The sequence below is a fragment of the Chiloscyllium punctatum genome, chromosome 26, assembly GCF_047496795.1.
Source record: "Chiloscyllium punctatum isolate Juve2018m chromosome 26, sChiPun1.3, whole genome shotgun sequence".
Taxonomy (NCBI): Eukaryota; Metazoa; Chordata; class Chondrichthyes; order Orectolobiformes; family Hemiscylliidae; genus Chiloscyllium; species Chiloscyllium punctatum.
Genome location: NC_092764.1, coordinates 76,407,446 through 76,423,478, shown reverse-complemented (window position 1 = coordinate 76,423,478; position 16,033 = coordinate 76,407,446).

Here is a 16,033-nt window from a genome sequence, read left to right as displayed (position 1 = left end):
TCGAAAAGAGCCTTTAATTTCACAGCCTTACTTCTCATTTCTACATTGAATTTATTCACATATATAGAACTAATTCTAAACTCGCAGTCCCATACCGCTTATTCTTTCTTTAACCCACATATCTGCATTGTTCTCATGTCTCGATGTCTTATTCTACCTCTCTGGATGGCTACATCTTGCTTCACCGCATTCCTCTCATCAGTATTCCTGACTACAGCTCTCATTACATCTTTATCCCACTAAAGATGGTCCCACTAGTTTAAGTATTCTGCACCGAAATGAAATAGTTCCTTGCTTCCCAAAAAATCAACATCCCTTGTAGCAATGCATCATTTGAGCTATGCGTTGAAGTCTCTAATCTGCTGTATCCTATGCCAATAGGCACATGGCTCAGATAACAATTCCAGAGATTATAATTTGATACTTGCTCCATTTTTAATTTAGTCCTAAAAATCTATCAGCATAACAAGATTCTTTGTTACACGTGTCATTGGTTCCCATGACACATAGATTCTCCTCTCTCATTCCAGGTTCCTTTTCAGTTATGAAGTGATGATGTCCTCAACCTTGGAACCAGGCAGACACTACAGCATTTGGAGCTCAAAGAGTCAGCTGTTAACGGGGAGAATAATTTTCCCGTCTGTGTAATACAAGTGCTTCAAATTAGCAACTTGGCACTTGGAAATCTCCCTTTTTTAAAGCAGTTGAAATATGAAGGCTCAGAATCAGCAGTCTCTCCTCCTTTATGTGCCCGAAGGCAGGTCCAAGTTAATTACCAAAGCACAGCAAAATGCTGTTATTATTTCTTAAACTATGGGCCGGGGCAAGGAAGTTGGTGCTGAGTTTACCCCATTCAGAATACATACGCAGGAAAAATGCCACAGCCAGTAAAGAGTGCAGAAGTGATTTAGTTTGGTATCTAGGGTGAAGGACTTCAGTCATTCTGGATAGATTAGACAATTCATGACAGTTTTCCGCAGGGTAGTGATGGACAAGGGACGATTTCTTAACGTTGTTCACAATTATGAGAGGTTTGAATAAAATAAGTCAGTAAAATATGTTTTCAGTTGTGGATCTGTCAGTAACCAGAAGGCACACTTATAATTGCTAATCGAATAGCCCTATGAAGATAAATATTTATTTTATTCAAACCTCTGCTGTAGTTTAAAATACACTTCCCGAATATCTGGCAGAACAGACTCAATGGCAGTTTTAAAAATGAGGTCGAGATTTCCCCATAGCTGCAGAAATACAAGTCTAACGACAAAGAGTGAGGAACTGGGCTGGTGAATAGTTGTTTTCAAAGAGATAGACGCCCATAAAGGCCCCCTTCAGTCTATAAATGAATAAATCTTCTCAGACGATTGCAATAGTTCTTGCTATTTCTTCTGACTGTTTTTCCGTGAAAAAAGATTGTCATCTTACCGGCTGTTGAGCTTCATCCACTACCGCAGCATGTCTCTGAATGCCCAAGGGAATTAAAAGATCTTTAAATTGAATTTAAATAAAAAAATACACAAAATATAATAATTAATATATAAACATGCTGGAGCTTATTCAGAGGAAATTCACTCGATTGACAACTGGAAAGTGGGTGGTCTTATGGGAATCAGTTGGATGGACAAGGCTTCTTTCCATTAGGGGTTGGCTTGATTGCAGTGTATCAAATCCTGAATCATTTTTGACAAGGTGGACATAGGATGAATGTTATCACGTGGGTAAATCGAGAGCCGTGGGAAATAGTTTACCAATTAAAAGTTGTCGTTTCTGGACAGAGATGTTGAAGCTTTTCATTCGTCTTAGAAGATTGTACCAGTTTGGAACTCACTGCTCCAGAATATGGTGGTGGTAGTGTGATTGAATATTTAAAGGCAAATGTACCGAGATTCTTGGCTGAAAAGGGAAGGGAAATGTTACTGGGGGATAGTTGGGAATGTGGAATTCCAAGCACCAGCTGATCACCTTATTCAAAGGAAGGATTGAATGGTCAACTTGTGCTTTTCATTCATATGCTTGCTTGTGTGAATAATTTACTAAGTGCTCAAGCCACACCAGTGGCCTGCAATATCAAGAGTTACAGCTCATTAAGGAGTATGCGATCTTTGCAAATCCGATTTTGGTGCTACTCACAATAGAGCAGACGTTTGTTTGCATTGCGAAATTATTTCGGCGATACAATCTGAGAGAATGGAAAAACAGTTTGGATATTTTGATATCACTTCAAAATGAATACAATTACACTTCTGACTTTAGAATCGGGAGGTTATGCATAAATCGAGTAAACAATTCGAAAGAGGGGAGAAATAATCCAACTATATTGTCATGTCATTTTGCTAATCTCATTCGTGATTTTAGCTTCATTCGTTAACCATGTAGCAAAGTGTTCGCTTTTCCTCTATAGCTAATCACGATTCGCCTCCTTTTTACGTCTTCGATAAAGGATCATTGGGTCTTGGGAACTAAAAGTATTCAGTAAAATAACAAATGTTCTTACCCGCTGGTGTCTTTAACACGAGTGTTGTCAAAATGATTACCAATAGTAGAATTGCCAGTATGCCACCTGCCCATCTGGAGATCAGCAGATAATCTTTACCTACACGATTAATAATTTTGAATAAAAAACTGCCCAGCACAGTAAGATTTAAACACTGAGAATCATGGTCAGGCACAGGAAGGCGAGCTGCAAAGGAGTGTCCCTGGACAATCACGTCCAATGAATGCAAATAGCGACTGATCCCCTTTATTTCAATGTGTGATGTGTGCACAAAGATTATAATGTCTATCATATGACAAATCAGTAATACAATTTACAGAGGGAACAGTTTCATAGAGATTCGGGAATTTTCATATTGGGTTGTTTCTAAAGAGGAAAGACGTTTTATTAAACTCGCCAATTTACGTAGCACCTGCTGCAAAACTGCCAAATTCTTACTTTCGTCAGATTTAATGCAGATCACCTCCTGTAACATTTGGCAATTAATAACTCCCTTATCATGACAAAGCGTCCAATGCACTCCAGGGGAACGTTATCAAACACAATACAGCCACATAGACCAGATAAGAACAAATGGATCAGAAACAGAAATTTCTGGAGAGACTCAGCCGGTTTGGCAGCACTTGATGGCGAAAGAAAATTAGTTAACATTTCGAATCCAGTGATTCTTCTTTTGAACTGATAGCAGCGAGGAAAAAGCGGTTTTAGGAGTGGGGCTGGAGAAAGGAGTGAGCAGATAGGCAGAGATGGAACCAAAAGAGAGAGAAAATAACATTTGCACAGGGAAAGGGAGATTTGACAACACTCCAGGAAGAAAGAAAAACTGACAGTGTAGACCATAACGAGATGCTAATGAGTTGGATGTGCTGAAAGCAACTCATGTCATTTGTAGGACCTGGGATGTGAGGGTGGGCAAAGGACATGAAAGGCCCTACAATTATTGAATTCGATATTATGAGCCCTGAGGGCTGCAAGGTCCTTAAACGGCAAATGAGATTATATTCTTCCAGTTTGCGCTGTGGCTTGCTGGAAAACTGCAGCAGGCCCGAGACAGAAATGTTGGCCAGGGAGCATGGTTCTGTCTTGAATTGACAGGAAACTGGAATCTCAACGTACTTTTTGAGGACCTAATGAAGGTTTTCTGCAAACCAATTGCCCAGTCCGTGTTTTCTTGCCCCAGTGTACAATGGACTGCATGATGAACAGTGAATATAGTAGACTAGATTGAGGGAAGTATACGTAAATCGTTGCTTCACTTGGAAGTTGTATCGAGAGGCTTAAATAGTGAGAATGGAGGAAGTAAATGGACTGGGCAACTGGCAAACTCTCCCACACCGCCATCAAACTCATCATCTGCCAACCTTTAGGACTGTACCTACCTTTGGTCTTGTACCCATCAACAGGTCTACCAGGGCGGACCAAATATTTCTGACTGTTCCTGCCACACAGACCTTATCGCTTCCCATCTTGGTTCAATGTTTTCTCTCCTTCGTCAATCCCTTCCCACTCACATCCATAATACATCTGATACTTTACATCAGTTTCAGAATTTCCAATATGTGGCCAGCAACTGCTTCATCTTCACCATGCTGGAGCAGAGAGGGTGCTTCACATCAAGCATATTTGAAGACTGTGCAATTCTCAGTTGTTTCAGGTGTACACTGTGATTGCTGCTGAGAAAGGCTTTTGCCCCGCCGACATCCTTGCAGGACCACTGCAGGCTTGATTTCCTTAACAAGGTACGCAACCTAGCCAAGCCCTTTCTGTTCAGTCACAGTGCTAATGTTCATGCAACAAGGATTGCACTATAGTACTAGTTCAATTATTGATCAAAGAGATGAAGTCTAGATGTGAGGTGAATGTGTCTGCACTTAACATTAAGGCAACATTTGAACAAATATGGCATTAAGGAGTCCTAGAGAAACCAATGTCAATGGGAATAGAGTGGGATGGGGAATGGGAGGGCTAGCAGTGATGGAAGTGGTTAGAACTTATTACTGGTTGGAGTTGTATCGAGGAGAGAGGAAAATGTTTTGGATATCAATTATTTCTGTACTATGCATCAACAGAGCAGTATCCTGCCCCAACCATTTTGCCTGCTTCTTCCTGACCTTGCCTCCAACATAAAGTCAACATTCAGGAGGATGGAAGAACATAGCAAGCCAGGCAGCATCAGGAGATGGAGAAGTCAACGTTTTGGGTGTAACTCTTCTTCAACACTGCGGGATTGTTGTAGTGGGAGCTGCAGATAAAGGGACTCACTAAGTGCACATCTGAGAGAGGCAGATAACTTCTTCAAAGTGGACATACTTTCAGAAGACTTCGTAGTGGAACAAACTTGGTTAGAGACAAAAAAACTGCAGATGCTGGAATTCAAAATAGACAGGCGAAAGGCTGGAAGAACACAGCAAAGTCTCCTCAAAGGATGTCCACATTGAAGAAGTTCTCTGCCTCCCTCAGACGTTTACTCAGTGTGTTCCTTTTTCTGCAGCTACTCCGACACTCACCCCCAGGTCCTGCAAGGATGTTGGCGGGGCAAAAGCCTTTCTCAGTAGCAATCACAGTGTACACCTGAAACAACTGAGAATTGCACAGTCTTCAAGTATGCTTGATGTGAAGCACCCTCTCTGCTCCAGCATGGTGAAGATGAAGCAGTTGCTGGCCACAAATTAGTACCTTAGGTTACATAAAAAACGTTGACTTCTCCAGCTCCTGATGCTGCCTGGTTTCCAACATAAAGTCAACAATCTTCAGTACCATTTGCAGCTCCTCAGAAAATGAAATAGTTCTTGACCAAATGCAGGAAAACCAAGGCACAATTCCATCTCCAGCTGATAAGCGAAGAGTAACATGCACACCACACAAATGACCATTTCCAGTAAGTTAGAATTTAACTGTCTCCCTTAATATTCACTGGCATCCCATTGCTAAACTTCCCACATTCGACATTCTGAGGGTTGCATTGACAAGAAACTGAACTGGACCAGTCATGTACTTAACCAAAACAGAGGCTAGGAATTCTGTAGCCTCTTAATTTCCTCGAAGTGTATCTATTATCTGCAAGGCAGAATTGATGAATTTGATGGGATACTCACCACTTGCCAGAATGAATAGATATTAACGACACTCAAGAAGTTGGATGTCACGTGGGACAAAGAAGCCCACTTGATTTGAATCTAATTCATCACGTCAAATGTTCACCCCCGGACCACACATTGACATAGCAGCAATGTATACTATTGACTCTAGCCACTGGTTGCTGGTGTCCCCACTTTGTGCCACAGGTTCCTGGCATCACCTCTCCAGCTGCTGCTCACAAGTGTTCCAGCATACGTCACCATTCAACTATATCCTGGTTGAACTTATTCAGCACTATTTTCTCGCACTATCTACATATCATTTAACATCTGGAACAATGTTGATCTCAAAATTTTACATTCTTAGTGACCGAGCTTTCCCAGCAGTGTAAGGATGCGGGGGTGGGTGGCTGATGGCAGTTGGTGGAATTCCAACATTCTGGTTGAAGAATTTCTCTTCACCTCAGTCCTAAATGACCTGCCTGTCCATATTGTGAAATAGTGTTCTCTGGTTCTCGACCATGCGCCAGGGAAAATGTCCTTTCCTCATTTACCCTCGCGAAACCTGTAAGGATTTGTATGTTTTATGACACCCTTCTCCAGCCTTCCCAGACAGCACCGATTGCCATTTTTAGTGTATATAACAAGAACAGCTTGCAATTATACTGTCTTTAACAGGACAAAAAATAATTCTCAGGAATTTCGCAGACCATTACCAGACAAACATAAGTGATCTTAGGACAGAGAGAAATAAGGATAAAGGAACTTCTTAAAGAATGAAAGGCACAGTAGGAGACTGAGAGGCCACAATTTTCCAAGTTTAGAGGACAGGCAACTGAAGACGTTGTTGGTGGAGATTAGCTGGATAGGATAAACGATATACATGAATAGGTTGTATCTGCATATTCATTTCATTTAGCAAAATATAATTGCCGAGTTCTGAACGTTTGAGTAGGTTTCGCAACAATTTCCCATTTCAGATTATTTTGGGGATCCATTCGCCTTCCTGCACCCGCAAGCTATCTCCCAATATTTTAATTTGTTTCCATTTTTGTGGCATTGAGAATGAATACCGGTCACATTTACGTGATATGCACGTGTTAGTGTTAGTTCAATGCCTTAAAGATACAGATTTAAATTCATCACCACCCATCACACCCCCAACTCCCTGTTGGAAATATTTTCAATCTAACCTCGATTAACTGTGTAGCTGACGCTGGCGAGCTCTTCAAGACAGTCATGAGATGCCTGGCAGGTATAAACTGCACCGCTCTGCACAGGCTGCGCTTCTTCCAACGAACTTGTAACCTCATAGAGCCCATCCAAAGTCTTGTTTTTCACAGTTTCTATTCTGGCCTGAATTTCGACGCCATTTCGTAGCCAAGCGATTCTTAAATCCTCCGGGTAAAAGGCTGTCGTTTTACACTCGAATTTCCAATAATTCCCGGAAATCCCTTCCACGGCAACGATTTTCCGGAGTGTTGGTGAAACTATAACAGAAAGTAAAACATTTTTTGAAAGATCATCTTACATTCTCTTTTGTTCCCCTTCCCTCCAGAATGCACCTTTCCTCGCCCCACGTTTTGCTGTTCTGTTCCGAGTGCGACAATTGTTTTCATTGTTATCCTATTTTAAACTTGCTTTTTGCATTCAGTTTTAAAAATGCAGGGCAAAACTTTGGTATGCTTTTCAATTTGTTCACAACGCGGTTGAACACGAGGTAGAAAATCATTTATAAAACGCAAGTCTTACATAATCCCAAAGGATTACCCTTGTGTAAATGAATTCGATTTGTTCAACATGTTTATTTCTCCCCCTGAAGGAGATTCTGGCTGGAGGAAATATATGAATGAGGAGCTGAAGCAAACCGTTCCAATGGGTAGGTCATTGGAGCCTTTGAGTCTGATCCAACAGTTGTTAAGATCATGTCTGTGCCGTTTGTATTTCTGATTCATATGCCCGTCTTCGCCTGAATCACCCCGAAAATATCAATTCTACATTAACTGTTTACTGAAGCGAAAACGTGCTGTCTCGATCTGCAATCAGTGCTTAGCTGGAAGTAAAGTTACTGGTTTGTATTGTCCTGCTGTTTATTACAATCAATATCCGTAACATCTGATCCCTGTCTATTTATGGTTCCTGCATTTTAATACGAGAGAGTAATTAAATGAGATATTTTATTCACTTCCAAATTCATGCTAGGTTTTATTGAGAGCAAAGGCTGAAAATTCTGAAATTTTCCCCAGGGATATGCTTCAAACAGCATAGAATCCCGTGGAAAAGTAAATAGTATTATTTTGATCTCCTGTCGTAATTCCTTTTGCAGCGAAATAATAAGTTATAAACACAAGGAGCGCCATGTGTTTTTATTTAAGGTATGTTTGTTTCAGTCCTTAATGCACTTCGTGCCTGCATCAGAGAAAGTCCAGTTGGCGAGATACAGAGGACCAAACAAAGGCAACGGTTAACTTCCCTGCCCTGCAAATTTAAGAACTGGGGATCAATCAGTTAATCTCTCACTGTATCACATGATTCGCTTGTTTTAAAAAAAATGACGTTTCAAGCATGTTAGTATTGGAAAAATGTGCAACCAAACGCTAGGCAATTCTGACCTTGAATTTCTCTCATTAACAGAATCATAGAATCCCTGCAGTGTGGAAGCAGGCCATTCTGCCCATTCGGTCCACACCACCACAACTCACTCTGCTGCTCACTTAAGTTATGGTTGAACTTTATCTCAATTCCGTTCGTCCAGTTTTATTTTATTGCGTTGATTCCCAGCATTAATTTCCATCGATATCCATCTCAGAGTCTGAACAATTCGGTACAGTTCGAAAAGTTATACGATTTGAATTATTACTGAATGGACATTGCGGGTGCCGACTTCGTGGTCTTTAGACACTTATATAAAGAAATTATATAGGAGTTGTCAAAATTATTCTGATGAAAGATTATGACTTTAAACATTAATTATGCTTTGATTAACAAGTAAGTCCAAGGGTATCAGGTGGAGAGGAAAGCGAGTTGAGACTACAATCAGACCAGCCAAAATTTTATTGAGTGAGCTGGAGGGATAAATGGCCTACTCTAGCTTCTAATTCTCATGCTTGTATTACCTCTGTAGATGCTCTGACACGTTTCAAACAACTTTTATTAATATTTCACGTTTCGAATACCCACAGTAATTTGTTTTTGCAATAACATTATTTTCATTGTGGTACTATAGCACTTTAGTTAGAGATAAACCGAGCGTCTTAACTCGTGACACAACAGAACCGTTCTGAAGAAGAATCATTGGACACAACGTTAGCCCACACAAATGCTGCCAAACCTGCGGCGTTTCTCCGGAAATTTCTATTTTTGTTTCAGATTTCCAGCATCCGCAGTTCTTCGTTCTATCTATTCCATGAATTAACTTCGACCCAAGATTTAATTAGTCATCCTATTACACTATCTTGGCGCACTATCAACTATTTTTGCAACAGAAAGGCACCCGTTGGATGAACAGCACTGTGCTGTGTCATGATCACGACGGGCGATGGAATTGATCGTGAGAAATGGCGTTAAACGGGCAAAAGCGAATCAACAGCCGTTGTATAGCGAGGTCAACGGAAAAGAGATGCCCCGGACAGTGCAAAGCGAACACACTGTTACTGGATTCTCCTCTTATAAAGCCTCAGATCACATAAATTGCACAAAACAGTTTGCCTGCCCTTGGTAAAGTGTCACTTACCACACACAGTCAGCAACGAGCCACTTCCAGCTCCAATGATGGTTTGCTGATGCCTTAGTTTGCAAAAATACATTCCGGAGTCTGCAACAGTGACATTGAGAATATGAAGTGAGCTCCGTCCTTTCTCGACATGAATTCGCTTTCTGCTGTCCGGTTCTAGAAGCGATTCCCCATTGCGTCTCCACCAAAATATCTCAGGAACGTCTTGAAATATGGGAAAAGTGCAGAACATGGTAACATTGTCACCTCTGGCCGCTTTCAATTGTTTGGGAAACTGATCTACTTTGCTCGAGGTTACTTTGGTGACTATTTAAAAAAAAAGAACAGAAATCGTGACACTAGTTGTAGAAGCAGAGAAGGTCAAACAACAGAGTAAAATACAAGAACAGTTAAGAATAATCACGCACATCGAATTGCGGAAGCAAATTATCTAACTTTGCAGTGCATAGTAGCTGTAAACATGAAATGCAATCAAAATTATTCTAAAAGGACAGCTCATAATATTTAAGGGTTACATGAGTGCCAAGGCATACCCAGAAGAGCCATGAACAGAACCGCTGCTCTCGCCGACATATTGCTGATATGGAAGCAGAGTTGGCTCTTTGCTGTAAATGAGGGTAGTATTTTGAATGGCTGGGGGTGGGAGGAAGGGGAAGTGGGTGTCAAAGATAAGAATAATAAACGTGAGAGCATGCCATGAGATATCACTTGACTACTGCAGCGTACTGGATGTAATTGTACTTCTGTGTGGGAATTTGTTAGGTTGGAGGTCCCTTCCAAACCCCCTGCTGAAACATTTCCATCTGATGATCAACGGTTTTGTTTTGTTTTCAGTCACCACGGAGGCACTGCCTTCCAAAAACCCCCTTTGTCAACGTTTACCTTTTATCGTTAGCTTAACGCTGAAAGTATCGCTTCAGGCCGCAGTACTCGGCTCTTTTAGTTAAGCCATTCCTTTCCACGTAAGTAACTATTTATCCTCGGAGCTCTGAGTTTCCCGCCACCCTCATCTTTAACAAGCTCCGAACACCCGAGTGTCCAGGAGGAAACACTGGAATGAGAATTATATTCATTTCCATTTCTCCATTTCAGAATTGCTGAGAACAGTTGGAGCTTTATTTTAGCCAGATTATAAACAAAAACGACTTGTTTTCAAATCATTTTGTGTTGAAGCTATATGTCCACGCAATACACAACAAACAAACACAGCATTGTGTTCGGTGATACCTGGAGATGGAACCGTGAGGAGAAACAAGCTTGGACAATGCCCATTTACCCGGCCGGAATGAGCAAGGGATCTTCTGTGAAAGTAAAACCAAGTTTTGTCGACTTGATACATTTGGATTGTTGGAATTTAAATCCTGAATATGGAGGCTTGACACTAAATATTATATATTTGAAATACATTTATGATCTCTCTGTATCTGTTGAAAGAGTTTTATGATTCACATTGGGGTTAATGATTGGAGATTTGATTATACTTCGTCATACAGGAATAAGAGTTGTCTGTTTAACTCTCCCAGTTTTTCTTCCAATTCACGAAGTCACAACAGATCTGAAATCTTATGTCTTGCACTTGGTATGTGATCAAGTGTCATTTCCCTGATGCATGTAATATACCAGAGCTGGGAACGCTCAGCAGGTCAGTCAGCACAGGTAGAAGATTAATTTGAGTAACATTTCAAGGATTGCCATCTTTCAATGCAAACTCGCAAAGTTCAAAATTGGAAAATATGCACTCACACCTCCCCCCTCACTTTCAACCAAGGTCCCCAAGGATTCTTCCCCATCCAACAGAAATTTACCTGTGCCTCCACCAATGTCATTTACTGTATCCATTGCACCCAATGCCATATTTTCTGCATGGAGGAGACAGGACGCTAACTTGCGGATCATTTTAGATAACATCCCTGTGACACCCACACCAACCAACCCCAGTGCCCAATGGCTAAGTACATCAACTTCCCATTCCACTCCACCAAGGATGTGTATGTCCAGGGCCTCCACCATTGCCAAACCCTTACCACCAGATGTCTGGAGGAAGAATGCCTCATATTTCACCTTGGGACCCTGCAACCATACAGGATCAATGTGGATTTCACCAGTTTCTACATTTCCCCTCCCTCCACATTATCTCAATCCCAAGCCTCCAACTTAGCACTGCCTTCTTGACCTGTCCATCAGCTTTTCCTTCTATCTGCTCCACCCTCCTGCCTCATTTATCACATTCTCAGCCACCTTCCCCCCAACCCCTCATCCATTTATCTCTCAGTCCCCCGGCCCAAATGCCTAATTCCTGATGAAGTGCATATGCCTGAAATGTCGGTTCTTCTGCTCCTCGGATGCTGCTTGACCTGCTGTGCTTTTCCAGCACCACACTCTCGACTCTGATCTCCAGAATCTGCAATCCTCACTTTCTCCAAGCAACACCAGCCATATCTGAAACTGAAGCATTAACCTGGTGAATCTACCAAACAGGACTACCTGCATGCTAAATAACAAGAGCATGAAGTGATAGAAAGAATGAAGCTATTCCATAACCAGCAGATCAGACTTGAGCTCGACACCTGCTACATCCAGGCTTGAATGGTGGTACACAGTTACAGAATTCACTGGTAGATGAGGACGTGGTGCAAGTATCCCCATCCTTACATTTGGAAGATCCCAATGCACCAGTGCAAAAGATAAGACTGAAGTACTCACAGCAATCTTCAGCCAGAAGTGCTGAGTGGATGATTAATCTCTGTCTCCTGCTATGGTCTCCAAAATCACAGACACCAGTCTTCAGCCAATTCGATTCGCTCCACACAATATCAAGATAATTTTCAGAGCTACCAGATACTGCAAAGTCTATGGGCACTGGCAACATTCGAGCTGTATTATTGAAAACTTGTGTTCTAGAACTTGGTGCTCCCCCAGCCAAGCACTTTAAATACAGCTGCAACACTGGCATCAACTTGAAAATGTGGAACAGTGTCCAGGTATGCGAATATCCAAAACCTGGGCAAATTCACCCAGCCAATTATTGTTCCAACAGTCGACTCTTAATCATTATTTAAATCACACAACACCAGGTTATAGTCCAACAGGTTTACTTGGAAGCACAAGTTTTCAGGGTACTGCTCCTTCACCCCATGCTTGTGACAACCACCTGATGAAAGACCAGCATTCCAAAAGCTAGTGCTTCCAAATAAACGGAAAAGACCATCTGCCAATAAGAAATAGGAGTGGATGTAAGGCCATTTGGCTCATTGAGTTCACTCAACCATTTAATCATGGCTGATGGGCATTTCAACTCCACTTACTCACACTTTCCCCGTTTCCCTTAATTCCTTGCGAGATTAAGAATTTATCAATCTCTGCCTTGAAGACATTTAACATTCTGGCCTCCACTATGCTCCACGCCAATGAATTTCACAGGCCCAACACTCTCTTGCTGAAGAAATGTCTCCTCATTTCCTTTCTAAATTGACCCCCCTCTAATTCTAAGAATGTGCCCACAGGTCCTAGTCTCCCCGCCTAACAGAAACAAATTCCCAGCATCCACCCTTTCTAAGCCATGTATTATCTTGTAAGTTTCTATTAGATCTCCCCTCAACCTTCTCAACTGTAATGAATACAATCCCAGGATCCTCTGCCATTCATTGTATGTTAGGCCGACCATTCCAGGGATCATCTGTGTGAATCCCCGCTGGACACGCTCCAGTGTCAATATGTCTTTCCTGAGGTGTGGGGCCCAAAATTGGACACAGTATTCTAAATGGGGCTGAACTAGAGTTTTATGAAGTCTCAGAAGCACATCGCTGTTTTTATATTCCAACTCTCTTAAGATAAATGAGGACAATACATTTGCTTTCTTAACCATGGATTCAATCTGCAAGTCAACTTTTAGAGAATTCTGGACCAGCACTCCCAGATCCCTTTGTACATTGGCTTTATGAACTTTCTCACCATTTAGAAAATAGTCCATGCCTGTCATCTTTTTACCAAAGTGCCAGACCTCGCATTTGCTCATGTTGAATTTCATCAGCCATTTGCTGGATCACTCTCCTAAACTGTTTCAATCTTTCTCTATCCTACACACCACTTCAGTACTACCTGTCTGTCTTCTTAACTTCGTATCATTGGCGAGATTTGACAGAATGCCCCCAGTCCCTTCATCCAGATCATTTGTCTATAATGTGAACAACTGGAACCCCAACGCTCAACCCTGTGGGACATCACTTGTCACCAACTGCCATTCCAAAAAATAAACCTTTTATGACAACTCTATACCTTTTGTCAGACAGCCAATCCTTAATCCATGCCAGGAGTTCACCTCAAACACCACAGGCCCTCAACTTACTCAGCAGCTTCCCATAGGGCACATTAGCAAAGGCCTTATGGAAGTCTAGATAGATAACATCCACTGGGTTTCCCTGGTCTAAACTACTTGTTTCCTCTTCAATTAATTCTAACAGGTTTGTCAGGCACGACCTCCCCTTTCTAAATCCATGCTGATTTTTTCTAATCCAATCCTGCACTTCCAAGAATTTAGAAATCTCATCCTTAACGATGGATTCCAGAATGTTACCTACAACCAATATTAGGTTAATCAGTCTATAATTTTCCATCTTTTGTCTTGATCCTTTCTTGAACAAGGGGTTTACAAAAGTGATTTTCGAATCATCTGGAACTTTCCCTGACTCCAGTGGGTTTTGAAAGATCACAACCAACGCCTCTACTATTTCCTCGTCACCTCCCTCAGAACACTAGGATGTAGCCCATTGGACGAGGGGAATTCTTAGACCTTGTAGCTTTTCTAGCACATTCTCTTTTGTAATGGCTACCATATTCAACTCTGTCAACAACATCTTAATTGATTAGATTACCTACAGTGTGGAAACTGGCCCTTCGGCCCAACAAATCCAGACCGACTCTCAGAAGAGCAACCCACCCAGACTCATTTTCCTCTGGAAAATGCACCTAACACTTTGGGCAATTTAGTATGGCCAATTCACCTGACCTACACATCTTTCGGCTATGGGAGGAAACCAATGCAGACACGGGGGAGAATGTGCAAACACCACACAGACATAGGCTGGAATCAAAGCTGGGACCCTGGTGCTGTGAGGCAGCAGTGCTAACCACTGAGCCACTGTGCCTCCCCCCCCCCCCCATTGTTGGAATAATACTCATATCTTCCATTGTGAAGACTGCCACAAAGTACTTATTAAGTTCTTCAACTATTTCCTTATCTCCAAGTACTGTCCTTCCTGCATTAATTTGGAGCACCCCAATTTTGAATTTTTCCCCTCGTCTGTTTCTTATGTATTGAAAGAAATTTTAACTATCATTTCCAATAATACTGGCAAGCTTACATTCATATTTGATCCTCTCCTTCCTTATTTTTCTCTTTGGTAGCCTCTGTTTGTTTTTGTAGTCTTCCCAATCTTCTGATTTCCCAGTGCTCTTGGCCACTTTATAGGCTCTCTCTTTTACTTGGATACATTTCCTGACTTCCTTTGTCAGCCATGCCTGTCTAATCCCACCCCACCCCCATCCCCTGGATAATCTTTATTTTCTTTACGATGAACCTCTGCATTGTGTCCTCAATTACATCCCAGAAACTCCTGCCATTTTTGCTCTCCTGTCTTCCCCACTAGGCTCTGCTTCCAATCAATTTGCGTCAGTTCCTCTCTCATGCCTCTGTAATTACTTTTATTTAACTGTATCACCATTACATCGAAACTTGCCTTCTCTCTTTCCAACTGCAAACTGAACTCTACCTTATTATGATTGCTGCCTACTAAATGTTCCCTTCCCTTAAGATCTTTTATAAAGTCTGGCTCATTACATAACACTAAGTCCAGAATAGCCTGATCCATGTGAGCTCCATCACAAGCTGTTCTAAAAAGCAATCCTTGTAAGCATTCCATGTATTTCCTTTCTTTGGATCCACTGGCAACATTATTTGCCCAGTTCATTTTCATATTGAAGTTCCCTATGATCACTGTGACCTTGCCTTTCTGAGATTCCTATATATTTCCTGGTATAGCTTGCACCCCTGGTCCTGACCACTGCTGGAAGGTCTGCACATCCCTCCCTTTGTGGCTCCTCAACTTCACCCACACAGACCGATGTCATTCAGTGCTGTAGATTTAATTCAATTCTTAACAAGGCAACCACGCCCCCTCTGCCCACCTCTCTGTCTTTTCAATAAGTTGTAAATCCTTGGAGGTTGAACTTAACCCCCTGCAAAAACGTCTTTGTGATGCCTACTCCTTCATAATCATTCACGATGATTTGTACCATCAATTCATTCTATTTTGTTACAAATACTACGAGCATTCAGATAAAGTGCCTTAATGTTAATTTTCTTATCCTCATGATTTCCAACATCTCTCGTAATATGACCTAAGTTATCTTTCCTTTGTGCTTCATTCCTCGTCTGCCTTGAACTTAAGCCCTGCACACATACCAACCTGCTGCTTATCTTTCTACTTGACTACATATTCTCTCTTGCTTTCCCTTTCCCTTCCCCCAGACTCACAACTTTAATGACTGAATGACCACCCTATTTATCATTTTCACCAGAACACTGGTTCCAGATCAGTTAAAGTGGAGACCGTCGCATTGTAACAGATGGTCCCGGTTCCAAAACTGATGCCAATGTCCCATAAAATGTTAATAAATGCTAAATGTTAATATGATGTGGTATGCATCACAAAAACGTATTTGCAGGGGTTT